Genomic DNA, 23,973 nt, shown 5'->3' with positions numbered 1-23,973 from the left:
AATATATAAATAGGTACTTGTATATAGGAATACCATCTACCATTAAACAAACTTCTAAACTATATGTAGAAAGGCAGGGATTACAAATGCGCATTCTGTGAAGCCTCTGTTAAGTTTATACAAAATATGCTCACTAAAGTAAATAAAATAATCTTAATGTAGGTCAGTTTTGTTTACAACCTTTTCTGAGTGAATTACATTTAAAGAGAGAAGGACTGCACGAATTCGCCGTAACTAAAATGAGCTATGTATTTCGAAAGCGCTAATCATGTATTTTAGGTGAGGTATTAAGTTGGTGAGAGTTCGAATGAGCAAATTGTACTCTTTCACTTAAAACTCTTTTCAATGGAATTGAGTCAATGAGAGAAAGATTGAAACTGTGAAAAAAGTGTTAATCAAATTAATATTTGAGTTTTATTTTTAATTCGAGAAAGCCGTGAAATGCACTTAAACAAAATGAGCTGTAAAAAAATGAGACAATAAAGAACTAAAGATGCGATAATTTTACTATTAATATCAGAAATGTTTTCAAAAGGAAGGCTAGGCCTGTCATTCAATTAAAAAGTATGAGAATTTACATCCAACTAACAGTCGACGACATATGTATTAAATATAATAAACGTTTTTCCTCTTGTTGCTTTCACTACTTTTATTTTATGTATGTGTGAATGAATAAATTTACTGAGGTTTTTCGATTTACGATGCCATTATTTCCCGCATTCATTGTAAACATTTGTGGACGTACAGGAATTTTGGCAAACGCTTGAACGAATTTTAGGTATTACATACGTAGTAGGTGCCACAACGAATAGGCTATAAATTGTTTAAGTACAGCTCATTGGCCGATTTTATGGCTGAAGGCTGAAATTTAGCTAAGTAATTATTGAAATTCAGCAAATGATTTACAATGATGATAATTTCTGAAAGGCGTTTGTTGTCTGGTGTTTTAACAAAAAAGTTTATTGTACTCATAACAGTCTGTCGGAGATCTTGAATTTGAAAGAATACCCATGCACTTTGTGATTTTTTGAAAAGAGGTCTTCGAAAGAGTAAAATCTCAGAACTCACGGAAATTGTAATAAATTTACTTGAGAAAGATTTCCTTCGAAGAATCAAAGAAATTTAAATGCATTATTATTATTAAGTTTACTCTTTTCTTGAAACGTATACAAATTACACTGGCCTACACTCATTTTGGTGCCTAAGATTCTAGTCCTGATTTTAGGTATATTTTGTGAGCTAATACGAAAATATCAGTCACATTTTTCATATCAGTTCTCGTTCACGCTTTATCTTCATTCTTCATTCTTCATAACTACAAGCGAATTACAATGTCATTAATCGGTTTCCGTTGATTTTTCATTATATACTCGCCGCATATATAACAAAGCTTGTCAGAATCATGACTGCATGTACTCGACTTAGTTTCCATAATAAATTTGTACTATTAATCTCATAAAAGCGATAATCAGATTGACAGACTTTGAATAAAATCGGAAAAAATTAAAATAAGACTTGTGGGTGAACCAGAGCTGTCAGCTGACATCTATTAGCAGCAATACAGTTAATACTACCTACTTTACCGACTACAGATACGGACAGAGCTGCACCAAACAAAAAAAACTTACAGTAGTAGCATTTCTTATAAAAACCTAGTTTATTGCCTTACATTGCATTGTAGATATTTCTACAGATAAAATAAATGGCTTTAGAAAGTACTCTACATCGAAATTTTAAGACAGTTTTGTAGAACTTAATAATTGTTTGTAGGAACCCTCAGTTTTGTTATAGAAATAGAATAAATATTAGACTTTCGCTTTTATAAGCAAGTACAATGTTAATAATGTCAATATCTTGAACCTGGGGTATTTCTCACCATAATATGAACCTATGTTGTAAATTTCGCTTTCACCTTACCGTTTTACCAAATCATATTTCCTAGCCCGTCCTCACTCGTTTTCATTTACAACTAAGTGCCCTAAAGTTTGTTTGCTTGGAATAATACTCAAATATTTCAACACAGTTTTAAATGACAGCTGCAGGAGAACTGTCAGTTATATTGCATAAATGTTAGCAATTCAAATCAAACGAATAAAATTATCTTTTGGTGAGTGGCGTTTTGACTGGAACCATTGCGCAAAGCAAAGTCAACAGGTAAAACAAATATCAAAAAAAGAAAGAAGAAAGTGAAATTGTTTAAGGTTCTAGAACCAGAAGAAAGTTCAATCCGTAGTACATATTATCAGTCCTAGATTTGTCTTATATTAAAAAAAAACATTTGTTTAAATACGCTGGTTGCGGCAAGATGATGAAAATTTGGCGAAAAACTCACGAAGAATCAATGCAGTGTGAGACAGTTTCTCATGCAAGTATTCGATTTCGATCATTCAGTTTGTATGGCAACTATATGCTATAGTAAGCCGATCTGAACAATTTCTTCGTATATTACATTATTATCTTAGGAAATAACATGTGCCAACTTTAGTGAAGATACATTGTCAAATGTGAAAGTTTTCCATACAAGAACTTGATTCCGGTCGTTCAGTTTGTATGTCAGCTATATGTTATAGTGGTACGATATGGTCAGTTCCGACAAACGAGCAGTTTCTTGAAAAGAAAATGACGTTTGCAAAATTTCAAAACGATATCTTAAATATTGAGGGGCTAGTTCGTATATATACAAACAGACCGGCAGACAGACGGATCATTTATAAGTATATACTCGTATACCTCCTTGGTCTCCTTTTATTTCGAACAAGACAGCTTACATGTTGGTAACCATTGTTTATATGCTACGTGTTGACGCCGCCCCCGCCCAATATCTTTTGCCACGTCTGTATCGGCAGACCAATCTTTCTTTTCTTCTTTTTCGAAGTTTTTTTCGAAGTTTAATTCGCGCGCAACTAAACTCTAACAAAAAAGTTGCGCGCTCTCTCCTTTTGCGACATCCTAGCGATACAGACGTGGTAAGTGTGTTTCCAATTTGTTATATTAAAATTATATATATTATATGAAACCTTTTGTTTTATTTAATATTTCTGTGGAATAAATTTGCGCCGAACGTTTCCCCACGGCTAACCACAACTTTGGAACGAGCGAGCACCGTGCTCCACCACCCGAATTATCACTACGTTAGTCAGTTTTTAAGCCCAGAGCAATTATCAATAAATTTACAAGATTCTTCCCAACTGGCGAACTAAAATGATACTGTCACTTCACTATTTACTGGCGTGCAACTCTGCATTACCTCAGTTTTATCCGACGCTAAACTATTCCTTGTGGCTTACAAGCAAAGTATTAATAAAAGTTGCTTGAAGTTGTTAATATGAATATCTCGCTCCTTAGCCGTCACATTTATATTTCCGTTATATTTTTTTACTTCCGGGCGCCTGTAAATTGTACATTGAATTTTACATGCAAAACATTGAGTTAAATTATTCAGTGGTGCAAATTAGAAAACAGAGTGCCTAAGTTCTGTACTGTCTTCTGCAAACTGCGTAGAAAAGAGAAAACACGCAAACATTTTGCTAACGAGAAAGGTAAAAAATTCAAAACGGAACTCGAAATGGAATGCGAACCGTTTTCTAGGAATTCTAGTTTCTTCTTACTTTATTAGCATCCGTGTAATGGAAGCAAATTGTTGCACATGGCAATGGTAAAAGAGACAGCTCTAATGGAAAAGAGTGTGGAATTTTTAAGACATAGACGGAAAAGAAAGAAGTGCATTCAAAACGTTGAACCTGTTTTTTTAAATGGTGTTTTCACAGTCGGTGACCAACATTGTACGACAACTGCTAAACCGATTAGTCTCAAATTTTAACACGAGCTTCCTAAATATTTTTCAGTCATTAATCTAAGATTTTTTTCTTGTCGATAAAAATATTTTTTATAAACAAGTTAAAAAAGTCAAAAATCGTTTTTTTTATTTGCGAAACTGCCATTTTGTCAAAAAGTTTTATTCAATCCTCTCCACTGACATAGTGGACACTCTCCTGTCATTATACAAACAGTCGTCACTTGGCTCCCACGTCATTGTCGACAGTCAAAACTTTGAAATCGTAGATAATTTCGCCTATCTTGGAACCACTATTAACAACAACAATAACGTCAGCTTCGAAATTTAACGCAAAGTAACTCTTGTCAACAAGTGCAACTTTGAACTGAGCAGGCAATTGACAAGTAAAGTTCTCTCTCGACGAACAACGACCAAATTCTATAAATTCCCGTTCTGTTATATGCTGCGGGGGCACCGCTGGAAATATCAAGTGGAGAAGGACCTGGCATTTAAAATTTGATTTGGCGCCAAACAGTGAAAAAGATGAAACGACTGGTGTGCTGTTGTTAACTCGGCAATAACCGCGTAAACGATGTTTATGCCAGTAAAGAAAGAAGAAGAAATCTCAATGTTGCTTTTGAAAAAACGCACAGCTTGCACAAAATGTAATCCTTAGGTCTAAATTTATGGGTGAAGTCACTTAAAACATCAATTTAGTGGACAAATATATCGCGTATACGTATACAAACATAGGTATATAATAAAATACATCTGCGTATGTGTTAAGATGTGATAAACATAAATAAGGATATTTTATAGAGATGGCTTGTAAGAGCCCCCGCGATAAAATTGTTTATACTTTTTGTACATGCGTTTTGGATTCATCTTTTTCGCAATCTCAACTGTTTTTGAATATGTTACAAAGGTTACGCTAAGTGATTTTATTGAAACACTCATTTGTGAAATGTGCTTTTGCAGATATGAATACACAAAAATACATTTAATATCTGAGCACTTAAACACGTCCTTTATTTTATGAAAATTGTAGTTGGTGTAAATAAATTTCTGCTTAAGAATAATTCTCAATTTTACATATAACGGGTGATTTTTTTGAGGTTAGGATTTTCATGCATTAGTATTTGACAGATCACGTGGGATTTCAGACATGGTGTCAAAGAGAAAGATGCTCAGTATGCTTTGACATTTCATCATGAATAGACTTACTAACGAGCAACGCTTGCAAATCATTGAATTTTATTACCAAAATCAGTGTTCGGTTCGAAATGTGTTTATCGACAAATTTTGTTCAGCGATGAGGTTCATTTCTGGTTGAATGGCTACGTAAATAAGCAAAATTGCCGCATTTGGGGTGAAGAGCAACCAGAAGCCGTTCAAGAACTGCCCATGCATCCCGAAAAATGCACTGTTTGGTGTGGTTTGTACGCTGGTGGAATCATTGGACCGTATTTTTTCAAAGATGCTGTTGGACGCAACGTTACGGTGAATGGCGATCGCTATCGTTCGATGCTAACAAACTTTTTGTTGCCAAAAATGGAAGAACTGAACTTGGTTGACATGTGGTTTCAACAAGATGGCGCTACATGCCACACAGCTCGCGATTCTATGGCCATTTTGAGGGAAAACTTCGGACAACAATTCATCTCAAGAAATGGACCCGTAAGTTGGCCACCAAGATCATGCGATTTAACGCCTTTAGACTATTTTTTGTGGGGCTACGTCAAGTCTAAAGTCTACAGAAATAAGCCAGCAACTATTCCAGCTTTGGAAGACAACATTTCCGAAGAAATTCGGGCTATTCCGGCCGAAATGCTCGAAAAAGTTGCCCAAAATTGGACTTTCCGAATGGACCACCTAAGACGCAGCCGCGGTCAACATTTAAATGAAATTATCTTCAAAAAGTAAATGTCATGAACCAATCTAACGTTTCAAATAAAGAACCGATGAGATTTTGCAAATTTTATGCGTTTTTTTTTTTAAAAAAAAGTTATCAAGCTCTTAAAAAATCACCCTTTACCATTTGCACGCAATGCAACAACAACCTGCATAACTGGTCAAAAAGACTGTGCCTAAAAATGGGGTTCGGCGTCCCAATGATTTGCACTGCTACGCGTGCAAGAACAAATTTGCAAGACTCAACAAAAAAAACACAGTTTATAAAAGTGTTCAATCTGCACAGCTACCAGTATCTCACTCAGAAAATGGTCCGATACCAATATGTCCAAGTCCAACTGACAGATATATTTCGCCAACATTTTCCACCGAGCCTACAGATCTATTCACAATCTATAACCGAACCGAAGTTGAAAGCCCATGTCGTCACTTGGAGATTTCCCAAGCCCGTTTGAATACGATGGTACGACAGCTGAAATTATCGCAAAGACAAGCGATTTGCCTAGCACATCATCTTCGTTCGGTAAATATATTGTCTAAAGATGTGGAGGTGTATGGATACCGCAAAAGACAGGAGGAGCTTTTAGATTTCTTTGAGGTTAATGGCGATAAAACTTTTTCGTATTGTAAAAATATTCCTGGTCTTATGCAATACAAGAACTGTGAGTACAAACCAGAACAATGGCGCTTGTTTATTGACTCGTCGAAAAATAGTTTAAATACAGTATTGATGTACGAGGGCTGTCCGATAAATAACCGACCTAACCATGATGCACGCGACTTTTTCAATTTTTTTTTTTTTATTTTTCTACATAGTCTCCTTGTAACTCCACACACTTCTCCCAGCGATGCTCCCATCTCTGCAACCCTTCCAGATAGTACTTGGCGTCTTTGTCTGCAAAATACGAGTTCACGAAAGAGATTGCCTCCTCATTTGACGAAAATCTCTGGCCGCCGAGCGCAGTTTTAAGTTGAAGAAACAAAAAAAAGTCGCTTGGTGCTAGATCCGGTGAATAAGGTGGATGGTCAAGCAGTTCGAACCGCAATTCGTGGATTTTCGCTATGGGGACTGTTGAGGTGTGAGATGGTGAGTTGTCTTGGTGGAACAAGACTTTCTTTTTTTGCAAATGTGGCCGATTTTTTGAAATTTCTTCCTTTAGCTTGCCCAATAATGATGCGTAGTATGCTCCTGTTATAGTTTTTCCTTTTTCAAGATAGTCGATAAAAATAATTCCATGGCTGTCCCAAAAAACACTCGCCATCACTTTCCCAGCCGAATACACAGCTTTAGGTTTTTTTTGGGGCTGGTTCCCCCTTTTCAATCCACTGTTTAGATTGGTTTTTTGTTTCGGGCGTATAATGATGAATCCAAGTTTCGTCTACAGTTATCAATCGGCGCCAAAACTCGGTCTTATTGCCTCTAAACTGAGCCAACAGAGCGCTGGAAATGTTCATGCGCGCACGTTTGTGGTCTAGCGTAAGCAAACGCGGCACCCAACGCGCGGACAGCTTTCTCATGCCCAAATCTTGGTTTAATATGTGACAAACAGTTTCTTTTGACATCTTCATAACCTCAGCTATTTCCCTAACTTTAATCCGGCGGTCGTCTAGTACCAATTGATGAACTTTAGCGATGTTATCGTTAGTGGTTACAGTTTTTGGACGCCCAGGACGTGCATCATCTTCCAAGCTCCTGCGACCACGTTTAAATTAAGCTGCCCAAAATTTTACGGTGGTAAACGATGGTGCAGAGTCACCATACACAGAGTCCAACTCATCTTTGATTTGTGAAGGCGTATTGCCTTTCAAAAATAAAAATTTAATTACAGCTCGATATTCAATTTTTTCCATTTTGGGGAAATCACCGAAATAGACTCACAAAAACGACTGTCAACAGATAATTGCGCAAGATAAATTTCTGAAATTTTGGCGAGTAGCTATTATAATATGCACAATTTGAAGTAGAAACTTTTTTTCAGATGTGCCGCTAGCTTCACGTTGAGGTCGGTTATTTATCGGACAGCCCTCGTATGTGGATAACACAAAAAATCCGGTTCCAATCGCCATAAGATCCAACACAACGGAAACATACGAAGCAATGAAATTAATTTTGGACAGAGTTCAGTATCAGCAGCATCAATGGAAGATATGTGCGGATTTAAAAGTTATCGCCTTGCTTACTGGTTTGCAGACAGGATACACAAAAAATACGTGCTTAATTTGTCATTGGGACACAAGGTACCGCGAAAACCAATATAGAATGCGTGATTGGAAGCTTCGCACAGAATTTCATTTAAATGTGGCAAATGTTATCCATATTCCGCTGATACCAGCTAATAATATTTTGCTACCACCACTGCACATAAAATTGGGAATTGTCAAAAATTTCATAAATGCAATAAATCGAGATGCCGAAGCTTTTAAATGTTTGACAGAAATATTTCCAAGACTAAGTGTTGCGAAAATAAAATAAGGTATTTTAAGTCGTTTAATAGAACGAATGTTATGTTGATACATTATTTTCAGGTGTTCTCAATTGCCCCGATATAAGAAAACTTATGAAGAACGCAAAATTCGGAGAACTTCTAAGGCCAAATGAAAAATTGCCTGGAACTCCGTTATGACAGTTATAAACCATTGCTTAGGAGTGCACCGGTCTGAAGATTGGAAAAAATATGAGGATGACATGGTAGACGCTTTTGAAGAAATAGGTGTGAATATGTCCTTAAAAATTCATTTCCTTCACCATCACAAGGACCATTTTGAGCAGCAAGTTCCGACTGAATCCGATGAGCATGGAGAAAGATTTCACCGAGCCGCCGCCCCCCTTGAGCATTGGTACAGCGGCAAAAAGCTTGACTCGATGAGTCTTATTAAATTTAATTTAAATATTGTGTACAAATTTATGATACTTATTGATAATGTTGTCTTTGCTTAAGTTTCTTACTATTACAAGATGTCACTTAATGTATAAGTATCAAAGGGTAAATTAAAATATTGACGAAACGGGAGGAAAAAACATTAAAAAAATGGATTAAATTTCAGTTTTTTCGACATATTGGCTATAAGGACACAAAAAACATTGATTTTCGGGTTTACAGTCATCTAAGAACTTAAAGACGGACTTATTCTGAGAAGCTTTGCCAAAGAAAGTTTACCAAAAAAGTCAACATTAAAAAAGTTAGAGACCGAAGAAAAATGTGCCTTTCTCTTACAATGGGCCACTTTGATGAAAAACTTCAACAAAAATTTTTGTATGAAACCATGATTGTAACTCAAAAAAGTAATGATGCAGTTCGATTCGTAGGACCCGGAATAGAAGGAAACCGTCGAATTTGGTCTTGTCTTTTTTTTTTTTGAAAAAAGCTATCACAGTGTAATTAAGACCGAAATTTAGGCCGAAAATCGATTTTGTTTTTTTTTTTTTGAGAACTATTTCGGGTAAATAAATTTAGAAGTTTTTCTCAGAAAAAATCCTGGAAAATTCGATTTCGAATTCGAATCTAATAAATTTCCAATGTTTTATAAATTCGAACGGAATATCTGAGCTACAATAAGGAGTATTGCTGTACAATACTCTCTGCAGTCGAATGGCATTATAAATTTGTTAGTAAGTCTATTTAATTTCTCTACAGTGCCATGTTTTACAAGAAACCCGAATTGTTGCGCTAGTATTGTATTATTTCCATTGAGTAAAAAGACATAATAACTTAAATAATTATCATTACTCAATATAGTTGGAATAAGCTTTATCAATAAAAAAAATATACGCATCTTCACACAAAAATCTTAACTCAACTGTGTTACTCAATTGTAATCTTGCGAAATTTTTCGCATTGTATTCTGTCACTCACTAGTACATCACAAATGCAATGCAAATGCACTTAACAGCACTTTCTGATATTCGAAACAGTTTGAAGCGTAGCCAGAAGTATCAAAAAGAGCAAACCTAAGGCAACTACAAGTAACTAAGTGAGCTTAATGCGCCGGTTTCTTGTCTAACGCTTCGGCGAGACTGCCTTTAGCAGTGTTCTTTTTAACCCTCTAACCGGCCAATTTTTGTTTGAGCTGAAAAAATTACCATACACAAGAATCTGAAGTCAGATTTAAAAAAAATTCAATAGGTCACCTTCCAGGTTGGAAAAAGTGAGGTCTGCCTTAAGGCATACTTGCCTGTTGGCATGTAAAAAAATACGGATTAATTTATTGCAAATTATTTAAAAGAAAAATGTTTATTTCAATAATTTAAAGTAAAACGTATCAAATTCAAGTTTAGTTATATTATTTCATAAACAATATTAAATAAAATAAAAGATAAAGTAAACATATATATTGCATAGCAGTAAAAATTCAAATTTAGTTATAATAACGGGTGATTTTTTTGAGGTTAGGATTTTCATGCATTAGTATTTGACAGATCACGTGGGATTTCAGACATGGTGTCAAAGAGAAAGATGCTCAGTATGCTTTGACATTTCATCATGAATAGACTTACTAACGAGCAACGCTTGCAAATCATTGAATTTTATTACCAAAATCAGTGTTCGGTTCGAAATGTGTTTCGCGCTTTACGTTTGTTCAGCGATGAGGCTCATTTCTGGTTGAATGGCTACGTAAATAAGCAAAATTGCCGCATTTGGGGTGAAGAGCAACCAGAAGCCGTTCAAGAACTGCCCATGCATCCCGAAAAATGCACTGTTTGGTGTGGTTTGTACGCTGGTGGAATCATTGGACCGTATTTTTTCAAAGATGCTGTTGGACGCAACGTTACGGTGAATGGCGATCGCTATCGTTCGATGCTAACAAACTTTTTGTTGCCAAAAATTGAAGAACTGAACTTGGTTGACATGTGGTTTCAACAAGATGGCGCTACATGCCACACAGCTCGCGATTCTATGGCCATTTTGAGGGAAAACTTCGGACAACAATTCATCTCAAGAAATGGACCCGTAAGTTGGCCACCAAGATCATGCGATTTAACGCCTTTAGACTATTTTTTGTGGGGCTACGTCAAGTCTAAAGTCTACAGAAATAAGCCAGCAACTATTCCAGCTTTGGAAGACAACATTTCCGAAGAAATTCGGGCTATTCCGGCCGAAATGCTCGAAAAAGTTGCCCAAAATTGGACTTTCCGAATGGACCACCTAAGACGCAGCCGCGGTCAACATTTAAATGAAATTATCTTCAAAAAGTAAATGTCATGAACCAATCTAACGTTTCAAATAAAGAACCGATGAGATTTTGCAAATTTTATGCGTTTTTTTTTTAAAAAAAGTTATCAAGCTCTTAAAAAATCACCCTTTATAATACATCGATGTCCTTTGAGAGCTTACAATTTGGAAGTCTATTGGCACGAACCGTACCAAGTGCATAAATTCCTCTGCTTCGTAAATAAACAAGCAATGGCAATGACGTATAGAAATTATCAAAGTATACTATGTGATTTTTAAAGTTGGGCACGGTTTGTGTTAAGCGGACGACAACGTTTCCGGTTGCTCCCAAGTCAGGTGCATCTGCTACAACATCATTATCACCAGCACCTCTGTAGACTTCAAAATTATACGAAACCCCATATGAGTCACATAACACAAAAAGCTTAACACCATATTTGTGAGGTTTATCTGGCATATGTATATTGACGTAAGTTTGTTATCATCTTTGTGGGACACATTTGCTCGTCAATACATAGCCTTGGTGATTTGGGTACAGAATTAAAGCGTTCATTTAATGTATCTATGAGTGGACGAACTTTGTAGAGCTGATCGTACCCTTCCTCACCCTTTTTCTTCATATACGAACTGTCATTGAAGTGCAGGTATTTCTTGATTTCATAAAATCGTTTTGATGGCATCGCAACTCTAACACATTCAAGTGAGTGTTTCGACCAATAACTTTCAATATTTGGATAGCGAAACACAGACATATATAATATTATACCAATGTAAATTTTCAAATCTTGTCTGGTCAAATTGAAATCAGAGTTTATGTTTTGCTGATGAGCGTACAGATTTGTTTGGCTGACAATATCGTCCAGCAATTTATTTGTAAAAAAATATGTAAAGCATTTAAAAGGAGTATCCAATTCATTAAATGCTTGTGGTAATTTCTGTTCACCATTGAATACAATTTCTTTCCGACTTGCAGCTACAGTTTTTTTTTTCCAAACTATATTTTTGAACTGTGAAGATTGTGGTGTACAATGCTTCACAGAACCAAAAAATCCACCAGAGTTAGATGGAATAGAAACTTCACTTTCTTCAATTTGTGGTAACGGTGATCGAGCTCTTTTCCTCCTTGGTGGCTGTTTTGTTGTTTTATTCATTGCGTTACTGCTGGTACTTGGTTGCTCGGAAGAAGGTGGAGTAGACTCATTGGGTTCATCTACACTTATATTAATTGCCGATGACAAAAGATCTATTGCACTTGCATTATATAAATGCTCAATATAATGATCGATTTCTTCAAAATCTTCATTTGCTAATTGCATGTTAACTTCTTGAGCGCTATCATCGCTGTCAAAGTCTTCTTCATTCACGCTTTTATCATCTTCTGAATCATCATCATCAACAACAGAATTCATTAATTGTTGGATAGCTTCTTCGCCCATAAGCGACAAATTGTAACGCTTCCTATTATTTGACATGCTTACGACTACGAAACACAATACAAATTATTAAAAAAAAAATTATAATGTATAAAATATGTTATAATAGTTACATGTTTTGCTTTCAACTACAAAACATAATTTTATAAATTACTATTTACTTTTAAACATGTTAAAATAATTACGAATAGAATTTACATACTTACAACGAAATAATTTTTTTGAGCGGGCGCCGGCAAGTGTGCCTTTAGGAGAAGTGAACTTTTAGCTTGCTAGAAGCTTGTCTGTACAAATTTTTTCACAAAAAACTTTATACCAGTAAACCAAAATATTGTATCTATACCGTGATATTTTTTTAAGAACAATTGTAGCACAATTATTATTTTTTTACATTTTCTGAAAATGCGCTTTGCATTAAAATAATTTTTTGCTGATCTTCACACCAACTTTTGACATTGACTGATCGCTGGCGCCTGAACTCATAAGCAAAGAGCATGCAAATGCTTGCTTTATGCAGCTGTGACATTTTACAACAGAAATTTACAAAGATAACGGTAAAAACTTTTCGGGCTGTTGCGCTATTGCAATTGTGCTTAACTATACCTTTTGGTAGCATTGCCGGATAGAGGGTTAAACTATGGCTAAGCATTCAGACATAAAGTTAAGTTTATAAAGTTTTCCATTTGCAATGGAAGCAACCCCGTAAAGCTAATCAGAAACGCTGTGGAATTGAATAAAATATATATCTAACAGCATAGTGCATAGTTAGGTACCAAGCACGTAACTGCTGTTTTTAGCGAGTCAATAAGAATATGACATACATACAACATGAATATATAAACAAATTGTATATGTGTTTGTATGAGTAATGAAAGAAAGTTTGGATGCTACTTAACTACTTACTATTTTAATTAAATAAATCATTCGCTTTACTCTCCCTCTCTTATATTATATATTCCGTTGCACTCAACTGTTAAGTGGCTGCAAAATATCGTTGCAGTAGCAAGGCAAAAACAGTAACTAATGCATATAGGAAACTAATGTTACCTAATGTTGTTTTTCTTTGCTTCTTTGTTGGTATTGTTTTCGTGGTTGAAAGGATATGATTTTTTTAGCTTCAATAGCTGTACTGCCTTCTAACCAAGCTTTTTAAGGTTAATACGAGTATAAGGTAAACGCAATGAATTATAATTTGCCAACAAACCATATTAGAAGGATATGTATATTCAACTAGTTCCCCTAGCCTCCATATACCCAATATGCCATATGCATGTTCTAACATCCGGTTGAATTTATACCGCATCTATCGGTAAATATGTTAGAAATCTTAATGAAAATTGTCGATACTGAATGTAATACTACCTTAAATATATGCGACAATCACTTTTTCACTTTACATTTACATATACGTGGCGCCAATTGGACATTCTAAGCGAAGGTGGTGATCAACCTCTTCCTCTGCCGCACCTGGCGTACTATACTTTCGTGGCTGGAGTGTTTTCGTCTTTTCGGACAACATGATCTAGCCAGCGTAGCCTCTGTAATTCGCAGAACAATGTCAATGTGGTCTCATACAGCTCGTCTTTCCATCGAATGCAGTATTCACCGCGACCAACGCGCAAAGGGCCATAAATCTTTCGCAGAACCTTTCTCTCGAAAACTTTCAACGTCGACTCATCAGATGTTATCATCGTACATGACTCTGAACCATAGGATGGAGTCATGTGTAAAAGTTCACCCAAGTGAGGAAAGTTCTTTAATTGTCATTCACTTAGGAGTGGCCAGAAATGATTCTTTTACATATGACTTAGCAGCTCACGGCTACCGGTCTTAGACCAAGTATTGGTTGTTCGGTTACATCCGAACTTAGTCCTTCCTTGCTTGTTAAACATAACTTTGTTTAGAGCTTCATCTGCAAATAAAAGTTTCTTAAATGTTTCTGCTTACTACCGTGAAATATACCTTCCAAATGGCCACTATATTACTACTTTTCTGGATACTTTACAGTTTTTAAATAAAAGATTATCGACAAGTAGGTTTTTTAATTGGTCACTTTCGCAAGCTTACTTCTCGCAGTTACCTCATCTTCTTTAATTACATTTAACATTTTCGTAACCTTCCGTCAAGTGGCGATAAACACATAAATGTCAACACAATGGCGGCATGCTTTTCCGCCATGTTGTAAGTTGCCGTGATTTTAATACTCTTGCAACCAATTGCTACAGAGTAGTATAGTTTTGTTCACCTAATGGTTGTGCGTATCACCCAAAACTAAACGAGATAGATATAGAGTTATATATAGAAATGATTGGAGTTCGTAGATGAGCGAAATCGGACCATTGCCACAATTTTAATGTATAAATCTCCTAAACCACTAAAGCTACAGCAACTCAATTTGCTAAGCTCCTACCGACAGGTAGGACCATCCGAATTGGATGAAATCGGAAAATAACCCCTTTCACTCCCCATTCAACGGTACTTACCAAAACTTCTAAAAGCGTAATAAATTCATAACTATGATGATATGATATGTGATGACTTTATGAGACCCAGCGTGAAAATTGAACAATGAGAGCGGCACAACCCATTTTTGGTGAAATTCTATAACTCGGGACCCGACATTTTTCTTACATTCTTATATCACGGTGTGGAAATGGACATAATCAGGCAACAACTACGCCTATTTCTCATTCCACTTGATTCATTCAGTTTCAACGAATAATGTCTTTAGTGTGTCCTACCTTATGACCAAAAATTGCTTGAATCCAATAAAAACAGGTCAAGCGCCTAGTTACCAAATATTTACACCCCTGTACCTATAGTTGACTATTGATCGAAAATGTCGGCCAATGTATGATATATGTAAAATTAAGAGATAACCCTTCTCTTATAATAACATTTCTCCCTTCTCCATAAATGGGTTGAATCGGACCAATCTTCCAATACTTAATATAAAGATTTTCGAAATTCGGGGTGACTTTGTACCGCAAATAGCGGCCAATATGTGAGTTATCCCTATGAAAATAAGAGACGGTGGACTCAACAGATGGACCATCTAAGATGAATCCGCTGCCAACATTTGAAAGAGATAATCTTAAAAGAATAAATGATAATAAACATTCCCCAATAAATTTAAAGTTTATTTGTTTTTCCTTTAGAAATGTAAGGAACTTCGAAATGGATCACCCTATATATTAAAAATATATCTCTTATCAAGGGCAGCAAATCGTAGGTAGAGCAGTGATAGTAATTAATAACTAAAAAATCTAAAAAACAGACAACGTTTAATAAAATAAGTAACACCAGGTTGTTCAGCAAGTTTTGTCGTTTGATAAGAAAAACACAATTTTATAATTCAAAGTACACTTTATAATTCAGTATAATCTATGATCATCTGAACATTAATACACTTACTTAAACGATCCGAGCTGTGGATCCCATCTCTGAAGTGCGAATCCGGAAAGTCTTCAAATATGCTTCAACAGCCGTTATGACCTCTTCATTTAATGCAAAAAACCTGGTATGGTACATGTAACCTATGCTATATGCCGTTTAGCATATCTGATATAAATAAATGATAAAAATTGTAACAGACCAAATTTATAATTATTCTGCAAGAAAAGAAAACTAAACAGGGTATGTTGTATTTATTGTTATAATCCATTCGTCTAACTATTATTTTTCGAAAATTCGAAAATAAAGTCTTAAAATAAACAAGTTCAGTGAACGTAACAACCACTTTACCATATATTACACTCAATGGAAGTAAACAATTACGTACATAATTGTTACAATTATCGTTCTAAATATTGTAATAACAATAAATAATTTGAAATATTCGCGCAACAAGACATACTTTTCGGCGCTTTATTAATGCCACAAGCTCCGTAATGACTCATACAAATTTCCTCAAAGTGCCAACAATAAAATCGGGGAGCATAATTGCTTTTGAGCAAGGCAAAATGCCAACGATGACGTCAAAGTGACAAGAAGGATAGCGAAAACAACGAGAAGTGTGAAAATAACAAGAACAATAAATACTCGTAACACAATACTAAAACAGTCAATACAAATAAAAATAATGAAACAGAAAAGTAAAATACCGAAATATTTCGGTATTTTGGCTGGCGTGGCGTGCCTACTGCACGCAAATGACCGACACAGCATACGGTCACCATCAAAATGCATGGTCAAAAAGCAATATTCCGATGTAGATGGAGGAGGCAGTAGCAGAGATTTGATAAATATGGATTTGGAGAATAAGGATATGCATTCCTTTGATAATGATGCTGCCATTAGTGGTGAGCCAGAGGAGTCAAAGATGCGCGATCATATAGCCCATTATTTTGGTATGTAAATTTACACACAATTATTATAAAACTTTTTTCTTAACGCTAATATATTCTCTCTGAGAGGAACAAAATTGATTTATAATCATATTTTTTTTTTCTTCTATGCAGTGAAGCAGCTTCTATAGCTTGTAACCGATAAGATTCCAACCTTACATGGTAGACGCAGATAAGGTAATGACCTGCTAGAACCGTCACAATTATTTAGAAACTAGCCGTACTGGGGCAAAACGCTCACTGGACCTTTTGCTATCGACCGTGGGCCAAAAAGGTTTTGCGACAGCACAAGAACCAAAAACTTCGATGCGTTCTAATTCAACTGATAGCGAAGCTGGGGAACCTTTAAATGCCAGGTCGCTAGCTTTGTTGTGGAAGATGGTTGCACTCCATAGTAGTAAATCTGCCATTACTTTCATGATAGCAACTGAAGTTGATAGAGAGTTGCTAACAAAATACCCATCCAATAACCGCCAAAGTTTGTTTGGCGACTCCATGATCCAAAAGTTCAGATTCAGTCAAAGAGTTCTAAGCTTAATGGATGTTCAGCACATGTCTTAAATCAACTTTTGCCGCATATCTTCCGTATATATTATCATATAGTACCCGGTAAAGTTAGAATCCCAGATACACTAGGTCTGAAAGCAACTTTTGCCGTATATCTATGGGCATTCTATGGTATTAAGTGTGGTGTGCATATTATTTAAAGAAATTTGATTATCATCATCATCAGCTCCACAAACCGGCGTGGGTTTTCGCTTGCTCGAGAATTACAGATGTACGAACATTGCGAATTTCAAATAATCCCACAAAAGCACAACTTGTACCTGAAAGATCTGGGCCTGAATCACGGTACACGTTAACGAGCGAAATTCATTAGTTTTTTTTTGTTTTCGGATCATTTTACTCGGTTCGAATACGCACTATCAAAATTTGAAATTTTCTTATTCGATAACGTGTTCTCGTTTGTACGAAATAATGGAAATCTATCTCGTTAGCTATTTGAGAAACGTTATAGTACAAATAAAAAAAGTTTTAAATATTTTTCTCTTATTGAGTTTATTTAATATGTATTTTAATTATAACTAATGATTTAAGGACAAATGTAAACAAAATAAATATTCGTCAATAAAATTTGATGAGTGATTTTATGCCACAGGGCAAGGCAAAGTTGCATTAAATAACACTGGCCAAAAAAAATGTATTGTTTTTCCTCTTTCTTATTAGCAAGAGCTGGGCCGAATCGCGGCAGCCGTAAGCGAGCAAGTAATCGTATCGAATGAAATTTCGTAACGTGTCGAATGTGCGGATCGTCGCACTCGATACGAAATGAATAGAAATTTTATGAAATAACTTCCCTGGTGTAGCTCTAAATGACATTTTCGAATACGTTTAAATACAAAGCAAAACAAGTATTTGAATTTGAATTGAACATAAATATTCAAATTTATTATACGTTTATATATAAATTTACTGAATTTAGTTTTTGCATTCAATAAAATGAACCCTAACGTGTTTTTTTATACAAGTTCATCTGATTCAGTTTAAAAACATCACCAAATGACCATAAGGTTCAGGATTCGTGATAAAAATAATCCCATGGCTTTACTTGAAGCAGCGTAAGAAAATTTGTAATTATCCCGTTTAACTTAGTATAGATGTTATTATTTTAAATAATTTACAGATTCAGGAAGTGGTTTAGACTGACCAAAGATGCATTTACTTTCATCCGATCGGAAATAAAATTTAACCGCAGTACCACCAGTGCTTCATTCAGCCGGTGGGCCGGTGGAAAATTCTCAGTACGAGTACATAATGATAAAATAAGTCGGTATAGTCCTGAAAAGATGGCAAAGTTCGGCAATGTATGTGCAGAGTTGCATAACATCTGCATACAATTTAAAAATTCAATATATTGCAGATATTTTGTAAATGAAAACAATGATATAAAAATAGATACGGGAAATGAGACTCAATTAATTAAAATTGGTCATAAAATTAGAGATTGCATTATACTGTCTTTAGATAATAAATGAATTAAACGTTCCAACAACATTTGAATTCATATTTTGTTTTAATAAATATATTTTCAATAAAAACAGGAACTTGGAATTAACAAATCGTATATATTGGTGTTTATTTCTGAACTTTTCTCGTATCTGTATGTATAAATAAACATCTGCAAACAAAATCAAACCAACTCACTAGACCTATGCACATATTGATAAATAAATACGTTTACGATTTAGTAAACCCACAAATAAGCTTCGGAACATACCTACTGACAGCGCACGTATCAACATTTGTTGACGGGAAGCCCAAGCAATGTCTATTGGTTATATTGGTCACTTTCTTGCTGATGTTGACAACAAAAACCACTCTTGCAGAGTCTTATCGACTGCAACTTTATCGCTTGAAAAAGTTGTGATCTCACAACAGAAAAATAAAATAAATAAAAATTAATATTTACCGGATATGTGAAGGTTGGGAAACTTTTCAGATATGAGTAACAGCTATTTAATTAATTTATGTATTTTACAAATATATATCTATATTACAATATATAAGTAAGCAATTAGAAAACGTATTATTAAATCATTAAAGTTTGAAATCAAATTTTTTATTTATATCATATACAGTAGACAACTAAATAATGTAATATAATTTAGAATTAATGTAAAGTGAAGGGTTGTTTGGTATAAAGTAGTTTGTAAATTGAAATTGTGGTTAATATAGACTTGGTGTAAGGCTAATTATTCAATTTCTTAACTGAGAAATATCTACGTTTCATGTACGACTATTATTTCGCTAACCAAGCTTCAATGCAGACTTGGTATTTTAAAACGGTGCTCTCTTAACAAACATAAACAACTTTTTGTGCCTAAGCTAATGATTGAAAAAAATTTGACAGCCTCTTAAATGCTGGTGCATTAATTTATCGTTATTATTATTCAAACTGATTAAACCTTATCAGGTTGGCTTCAGGCCTGGAAATGATACAACTAACCTGATATTCACCATGAGTTAAATCTTGAAAAAGACCTGACAAAAGAGAATCGACACACACCACCTCTTTGTCGATTTCAACGGCGGAATTGTCTTTATGCAACGATGTCTTATATTAATATCTCAGCAAAACTAATATGGCTGCGTAGAGTGACGTTGAGCGTTACCTAAAGCTCCGTCAGGATCGGGAAGGACATATCTCAGCCGTTCAACCCCAAACGAGGTTTCAAACAAGGCGAAGCCCTATCGTGCGTCTTCTTCAATCTACTCCTGGAAAAAACAATTCGGGCTGTAAATCTGAATAGAGAAGATACAAACTTCTGCAAAGGGGTATAACTGCTGGCGTACACCGATAACTTAGATATCATTGGCCATAAGAAACGCAACATTAGTTCTGCGTTTTTCAAACTGGATAAGGAAGCAAAGCGTATGGGTCTGGTAATGAATAAGTGCAAAACGAAAAATAACACCATTAACAACGTCAGCCTCGAAATCCAACGCAGACCAACAGGTGCTACTTCAAACTAATTAGGCAATAGAGAATTAAGTCCTTTCTCGACGGGGAAAGACCAAACTCCACAAGTCACTCATTATTCCCGTCCTGCTATATGGTGCAGAGGTATGGACGATGACAACATCTGATGATTCGGCTTTACGAGATTCCGAGAGGAGGGTTCTGCGGAAGATTTGTGGTCCTTTGCGCATTGGCAATGGCGAATATCGCAGTCGATAGAACGCTGAGCTGTAGGTTGTTCAACGAATTAAGAGACATTGGCTACGCTGGCTAGGTCATGACGTCCGACGCAGTATCCGCCGGGAGAGGCTGAGGAAGACCTCTACTCCGGTGAAAAGACCAGATGGAGAAAGAACTCTCTACACTTGGAATCTCCAATTGGCGCCAAACAACGAAAAACTAGCGCGCTGTTGTAAATTCGGCTATTATCTCGAAAATGAATGTTATAGGAACAACTGAAGATCATGGAGTTTGGTAAATTATTTGCGAGAATGAAAATTGAGGTCTCTATTTTTTAACAAATATGTAGTTCACAAATTTATGAATATTCCCTTTCTTAATAGATGTACATGGTGAGTAGCTTCAAGGATAAGTTCAGAGAAAACATTTCAACTACCTCTAAAAGATGATAATATAAGAAATTCTAATACAACATTAATTTTTTGTACACAGCGAGAACACTGAATCTAAAATACATTGCTGAGAATCCAGCAAGGCTCATGATTGTCCTCTGTAAAGTAATCCAAAAAAATTAGAGCACAATGGGAGTAAGTTTAATATGTGAAGTAGTACGAGATTTCACAAAGTACAAGTACTCTGCTTTGCGGATTATCACTTCCCTCCTATACGTAGACATATTTTCATACACTTTCTTATGCTGTTGTACCATCATGCGTTGGAGACACCACAAAATGAGTAGCTGTGCATACGAACAATCAATAGCAAGCGAACAGATTCATCAGCACATTTTCCAACACACTTGCACGCAGCATTATCGGAAAGCTTAAGCATTTCGAAATTCTTTAAAAGCGATGCTGGAAGTGAAGGAGTGGGGAACAAGAGTGAAAAGCGATTTATAAAAGCGTAAAGACGTGCGATAAGATTAAGTTCAGTCATTTATATGCAATTAGCTGGTGCAGACACATATGGTATATACATCATCTACTTCCTTATTGGCGTAGACACCGCTTATGCGGTTATAGACGAATTTACAAAAAGCGCCAGTTTTTCGCTGTTTGGCGAAAATTGAAGATTCCAAGTGTAGGCAGGTCCTTTTTCACCTGGAATTTCCAACATAGTGGATATTTTCCTCTTCCGCTGCTTCCCGTCGCAATGTCGTCGTATATCTCATATAGTTCATCGTTCCATGGACTTTCTTTCGAAAACTCGTAATGTCGATTCATCAGATGTGTCATCGTCCATGCCTCTGCACCATTTAGCTGGACGGATATAATGAGTGACTTATAGAGTTTGATGTTTGTTCGTCGATAGAAAAGTTTTCGTCTCAATTGCCAAAGTAGCACCTGTTGTGAAGAGTTATTCTGCATTGGGTTTCGAGGCTGACGTTGCTGTTGGTTTTCAAAAATAGACGAAATCATAAAGGACAGCGAAGGTGTTACTATAAACAGACAATTGCGACGTCTGTTTGTTTGATGACAGAAGATATTTCATATTGTCCTCGTAGGCATGGTTGTTATGGCCTATAGTATCGATGAAGTATAAGTTATCTGTGGGACGAGCTCATGCACCAATGCAGGTATAAATAAAAATGAACAAATAAAGGGTGATTTTTTAAGAGCTTGATAACTTTTTTTAAAAAAAAAACGCATAAAATTTGCAAAATCTCATCGGTTCTTTATTTGAAACGTTAGATTGGTTCATGACATTTACTTTTTGAAGATAATTTCATTTAAATGTTGACCGCGGCTGCGTCTTAGGTGGTCCATTCGGAAAGTCCAATTTTGGGCAACTTTTTCGAGCATTTCGGCCGGAATAGCCCGAATTTCTTCGGAAATGTTGTCTTCCAAAGCTGGAATAGTTGCTGGCTTATTTCTGTAGACTTTAGACTTGACGTAGCCCCACAAAAAATAGTCTAAAGGCGTTAAATCGCATGATCTTGGTGGCCAACTTACGGGTCCATTTCTTGAGATGAATTGTTGTCCGAAGTTTTCCCTCAAAATGGCCATAGAATCGCGAGCTGTGTGGCATGTAGCGCCATCTTGTTGAAACCACATGTCAACCAAGTTCAGTTCTTCCATTTTTGGCAACAAAAAGTTTGTTAGCATCGAACGATAGCGATCGCCATTCACCGTAACGTTGCGTCCAACAGCATCTTTGAAAAAATACGGTCCAATGATTCCACCAGCGTACAAACCACACCAAACAGTGCATTTTTCGGGATGCATGGGCAGTTCTTGAACGGCTTCTGGTTGCTCTTCACCCCAAATGCGGCAATTTTGCTTATTTACGTAGCCATTCAACCAGAAATGAGCCTCATCGCTGAACAAAATTTGTCGATAATAACACATTTCGAACCGAACACTGATTTTGGTAATAAAATTCAATGATTTGCAAGCGTTGCTCGTTAGTAAGTCTATTCATGATGAAATGTCAAAGCATACTGAGCATCTTTCTCTTTGACACCATGTCTGAAATCCCACGTGATCTGTCAAATACTAATGCATGAAAATCCTAACCTCAAAAAAATCACCCGTTACATGCAAACGAAAACAAACCAATCAACGAACGTTGGTATCTTGCGGTCAACGTAATATTTATAGTATGTGCTAATATGAAAAAGAATGGGTTGTGTCGAACGGTTGCTACGTCTAACGTTACGCAAACACACACGTTCCCGTTCCTGTGCAAAATGTGTGCAAAAATGTTATTGCTGCTGTGGAGCAGAGTATCGAGGAAGAGTCGATCCACTATTGCGCTAAACAATTGTAGATATTTTATTTCATTCACTTTATGGAAGATTTTGGGACGGATCTGCATTTTAGGGCTTACAAAATCTAACTCGTTCAAGCATTGAAGCCGAAGCACAGACAATGCTTGATAAAATATTCGACATTTGCAAGAGCTAGTTAATTGGCTTCAGTCAATAGTCAGCTCTAATCTTATATTGGGTTGTCAAAAAAGTCTTGCGGTATTTTTATTGAATCAATTCGTGTGGCACCCATACATCAAGCTTCTTAGTGACTCCAAGCTTCTTCAAATGGTTTATAACGGTTTGATGACTACTATGCCGGTCTCTTTCGACCAATTCAGCGATTTTATCGCAATTTTCGACGACAGGCCTTCCGGAGCATGGCGCATCTTCGACCACCTCTACACCAGAACGGAAACGTTGAAACCATTGTTGTGCGGTGGAAATGAAAACTGTATCGGGTCCATAAACTGCACAAATTTTATTGGCGGCTTGATATGCATTTTTGCCTTCATCGTAGTAGTACTGTAAAATATGCCGTATTTTCTCTTTATTTTCCTCCATGATTGCGACGCTATAACTCACGAACGACTTAAAAGAAACGACAATCAATCAAACACGTGTCAGCGCGTGGAATGAGCTTTCCGAAAAGGTATAGCATGACCCGATGCGACGTATAAAACTAGAACTACGTGCTTTCAGCGCCAACTAGCGAAAATACTGCAAAAGAGAGGTTTGCCGCACGCACACATTCTTCTTTGGGTGGTGGATGATGGTTACACTAGATTAAATTGATGAAATCATTTCTGCGGAAGTTCCAGTGCAGAGAAAGATCCAGTATTATAAGAAGTTATGAAATCCAATATGGTTCATGAACCTTGCGGACAC

Source organism: Bactrocera dorsalis, chromosome 1, assembly GCF_023373825.1.
Source record: "Bactrocera dorsalis isolate Fly_Bdor chromosome 1, ASM2337382v1, whole genome shotgun sequence".
Taxonomy (NCBI): Eukaryota; Metazoa; Arthropoda; class Insecta; order Diptera; family Tephritidae; genus Bactrocera; species Bactrocera dorsalis.
Note: the sequence above shows the minus strand (reverse complement) of the source record.